Below are 5096 nucleotides of genomic sequence, written 5' to 3'. Positions count from 1 at the left end.
TACCTTAAAATACACACCCTTGATGACATCGAACTACTCAACACAACGCTTAGGAACACACAGTCTTGGCTGGCAGAGAATCACCTCAAACTTAACGTTCTAAAAACAGAATTCCTCCTAATAGCACCTCCCACCAAAGTCCCCATCACTCAGGCCTGGCTTAATCATCTCACCGCACTCAACGTTCAACCTACTATTGCGGACTCTGCTAAATCTTTAGGCATAACCCTCAATGGCAATCTCAGTATGCATCATCATATCAGCAATGCAACGAAGGGAGCTAATTTCCAAATCAACACCTTGCGGAAGCTGAAACCTCTCCTACCTACCAATGACTTCAGAACTGCAGTCCAAGACCTAGTTATCCCTCGAGTGGATTATGGAAGTGTTTCCCTTTGTGGCCTCCCCATATCGACAACCGCACCATTAAAAGCCTCTATTAATGCTGCAGCCAGACTAATCACGGGCTCAAAAAAACGTTCACACATCTCTCTCGATCTAAAAGCGTTGAACTGGCTGCCTTACGAAGCTAGAATACACCTGAAAATCGCTTCCATGACACACAAGGCTATACACCACAACTCCCTCGGCTACCTCGCTCAGAAACTGACAATCCCGGGTGGCTCAATAGCAACAAGAAGCGCAGAAAATCTTCTTTTGAAACCTCAAAGATTCCACAAGAAAAAAACATAAACGCTCCTTCTCAGGGATGGCGCCCAGGATCTGGAATGCCTTTCCTCCAGAAATCAGACTTATCCACGGCATCCTTCAAAAAAGAAGTAAAATCTCTCCTCTTAGCTAAATTTACCTGAATTTAGACTAAAGAAATCTTGTAACTCATTATTTTTCCTCCAATGACTATGTATATTTGACCACCTATGCACCGTTGATACCTTACCTTGTTTCTATTGTGTAACCATTTGCTCATCTTTGCACAAAATGACTTGTCTATTTATTACTCCTTTGTCTTTTCATCCCATCTGTGTGTAAAGCGCTCTGATATCCGCAAGGATCTTGTTCGCGCTCTATAAAACTTTCAAATAAATAAATATGTCTTGTCTCTCGCTGTAGGATGAAGGGTTCTGAAACCGCCCAATTGACTACAATTCGAGCTCTAGGATTTTCGTATAAGGCCATTACCTTCCGTGTATATGAATCCCCCAAGTTGTATGCCTGCATGCTCTGCTTCAAGAAGTGCCACGATACCCTGTGCTTTCCCAGCGTCTACTGTGATAGTCACCTCTGGTTTGTCACTCCTGGTGGCCCGTTCCAGAATGTGGCACAGGAGTCTCGTGTTATCATGTGACATGCGTGTTTTTAGAAATCCTACCTGTCCGTTGCTTATCAATTGTGGTAGAACCTTGTTCAGTCTTGAGGCCAGGATTTTGGTGTAGACCTTGCAGTCTACATTGATTAATGAGATGGGCCTGTAGTTTTGGGGCAATTGTGTGTCTTTGCCTTCCTTCAGGATAACTATTATGTTTTCTTCCGACATGGTTTTTGAGACCGCTCCCACCCCTTCGGAGTGATTGAAAATTTTTTTTATGGTTGGGTGCAGGTGCGATTGGAATGTTTTGTAGAAAGTGGCTGTGTACCCGTCCGGCCCAGGTGCCTGGTTGTCCTTAAGCGACGTAACGCCATCTTAATTTCTGCTGAGCTAATCTCCCACCCCGGTGACTGCTTCTTCACTCGTTATCTTTGGGAGGTTTCGTCTGTCTCGGCCTCTAATGCAGCCCACCTCGTCCAGGGTTTAGTCCTTTCTGTAGAGTTCTTGATAGAACTCATTGAGTGTTTGTAGTATCTCCTTGTTTTTTGTATGGGTGTTGTTATGTGAGTCAGTGATTGATGGGATTGTATGCTGCCTTTGTTTGTGTTTCAGGTAAGAGGCTAGGATCTTTACCGCTTTGTTCACCTCGCAGAGGTTAATTTCCTTATAGTTGTTTATCCACAATCCGGCCCTTACGCTCAAGATTTTGTTGTATTCGTATTTTTTCTTTGTAAGTTCTGTTAGGGCGCTACTGTTCTTTAAGTCTGTGATGTGTGCGGACTCTAATCTTTTGATATCCCTTTCTTGTTGGTCCAAATGAGCCTTCGCTGTTTTGTTCATTTTGGACTTGATTTCGATGACTGTGCCCCTGATTGTTGCCTTGAGAGCGTCCCATATGGTTTTGGGGTCGTGCCCATGTTCAAGAACGGTCAACTTCGTACGGTGGCAGATATAACGGCGGATGGAGATGTAAACATGCTTGACCGCTTTCTTGTGCATAGAATGCAGACCACATTGGCTGCTGCGTTTCGCCCCAAGAATGAGGAACCTGTCGACCTCCCCCCCCCCCCCCATTAACTACAATTATTGCAGCAGCAGATGGCACGCATTTAGTCTCCAAACTATACCGACAGGCACAAATGCTGTGACCAATGATGGGGGGTGGGCCAGCGGAGCCTGGGAGAGGAATCAAGCACACCCTATGGCTGACAAGATGTGGGCATATTGTTATGAACAAACACGTCTGGTGTCCAATAACTATAAACACAAACTTCTACATTTTAAATACTTGCATAGAATCTGTGTTACCCCAGTGTTACTTGCAATGATGAACTGTTTGAAGCCAGACCAATGTCAGAGATGCGCGATGGCGCAGGCTAATTTTATCCATTTGGCATGGAACTGCCCTGCGGTACTGGCCTACTGGAAGGCGTTTTTTAGACATCTTGAACAGATGGTTGAGACCAAGCTCTCGCACACACCCTTGCTTGCCCTGCTGAGATATGTGCTTCTGTTGCATCGAGGGATTAGGCGCTTTACTGCCACTGCTCTAGTGCTGGCCAAAAGACTGGTCTCTCTGAATCGGGGAGGAACTGTACCACCCTTGGTGGGGGCATGGTTCAGGGATATGATGTATTGTGATACGACTAGTGATGTTTATTCGTCCCTACTTCTACTTGCCTCCCACCCCAGAAACATCTGGCAGCCACTCCACTCCTATTTGTTGTCACATCCGGAACTTACTGATTGAAGTGTTACACAGAATGAAGTGACTATTGGATCAGCCAATCGGTTTTGTGGATCAGGATTGTAAAAATACCTTTGTTACATGAACCTCTATTGTTTTTTTTTTATATTTAATGATGCTGGACTTATTAATGCTCTGTGTGGACAATTCTTTATCGATACCTGTCAACTTGTGCTTTATGTATACCACATTATGAGAACAAAGTACTTCGTTTTTCTATTTCTATACAATTTGTTGAAAAATGCAATAAAAACAAGTTTAACAAAAAAAAAAGAATTTGATGTTGAGGAAGTTAAGGTTGTACTTGAGAAATCGGTTAAGGACTCATTAGGTCAAAATGTTTTTGACCCAATGAAGGTAAGACCTCCAGGAAGTTCAGATTGGTAGCCACTGAAGCATGTGGCAGATTATATTAAGCAGAGGATCAGGAAACCTCATAAAGAGAGGAAAATAATGTAATGAAAGTGGCATGCTCTAAACCATTTGTGGGAGAAAAGGAGACTATGGCTTTGAAGTTATTCCCCATACTGATTCCATACTTGTTTAAAATAGGAAGAGATCCTACAAAAGGTTTTGAGCATGCTCTAAAGTAATGTGAAGGCAAATTGTTGGGTGTTGTAAGTCCGTTGGCACACATTTTTGATTTAGTGGAGAAACTTATGTTTATGGAAATGACATAAAAGTTGAGCTTCTGAAAGGTTGGTCAGAGAGCTATTTGCTTTCTAGGGAACACTAATGCGAGTCTTATAGCAGAGAGGAGAAAGGCGGTATTCATGCAATTAAGTCCAAAATTGGGTGATATAGCATGGAAAGAGTCCTATTGTTTGGTGAAGGGATGGTAGAAAACCTTACACATTTACTGCTTTGGATAAGACACAGTTTTCAATGAGGAAGGTACTTGGCGGGAATGCTTTAAATCGATGTGCTGAAAGGAGAGGGCACATTTTCAGTCATAGATTTTATATGGGTCAGAATAATCAAGGAACAAGAACCTTTAGAGGGTAATGTTCTGGGGGAGAATTTTATCCCCCGAAAGGCACAGGGAAAAAAACAAGAACCTGCACGGGCCAACACTTATCTTCACCACAAGATGAGTACGAGAAATTTTACTGGGTTTACCCATGAAAAGGGGGAGGCAGGTTAAGACACTTTGTAAAGGAACGGAGGGACCATTTTAGGAAAGAGAACCAAGAGAATTGGTTTTCAATCAATATCAGGAAAAAGTAGTGGCAGAAAAAATCCAAATGAGTTAGGACAATAAAGCTATTCTAAAATATTTGTGCATAAGATAGCTCTGGCAATGAAAAAGGACAAGGGATGGGGACCAGTAATACATTTGAGTCTGTGCTTCGCTTTGTAAGTTATCATCATATGAAAATGGAGGGAAAACACCAGTTGAGAGACATTCTGCAGGAGTTGGATTGAATGGTGAAATTGGATCTGAAGGATGCCTATTTTACTGTTCCAATAGACTTATGTTGGAGAGATCTTCATTTCAGGTGGCAAGGACAGTAATATCAGTTCCAGTCTTCCTTTTGGACTTTTTTCAGCACCATGGTGTTTTATGAATGTCTTAAAAACGGTTGTAGGTTTCTTACGGGAAGAAGGTGTGAGAATAATTGCATATTTGGATAACATTCTTTTCATGAGTCAGGACGAGGACTTTTTGTAGAGTTATCTGTTTATATTGAAGGATCTTTTGGAGAGAGTAGGTTTTATTGCCAATCAAAAGAAGTCGATATTTTAGCCTTCTCAGTCAATGGAGTTTTGTGGTTCCATTATAGGCTCAGTAAAGGTCCAGCTACCAAACAGAACCAGTGACCAGACACAAAGAAAAATTATAAAGAGAGAAGTATGTCATTTGAAGGAAAGGAAGAAAGTGACTTTGAAAGATTGTTCATGTGTTATTTTTGTCGTCAGTTCAAGTTGTCTTTCCAGGGCGTTTGCATCTGGTTTATCTCTGGTATAGAGACAAGGTGGGGATGATGGATGAAGTGCAGGAGGAGTTATCCTAGTGGTTAAAAAATGTGGATGCATGGAATGGTCGAGCAGTTTTTGGTACAGTGGTGGATTTTGTGGTAG

Source organism: Lissotriton helveticus, chromosome 2_2 (genome assembly GCF_964261635.1).
Source record: "Lissotriton helveticus chromosome 2_2, aLisHel1.1, whole genome shotgun sequence".
In the NCBI taxonomy this organism is placed as follows: Eukaryota; Metazoa; Chordata; class Amphibia; order Caudata; family Salamandridae; genus Lissotriton; species Lissotriton helveticus.
Note: the sequence above shows the minus strand (reverse complement) of the source record.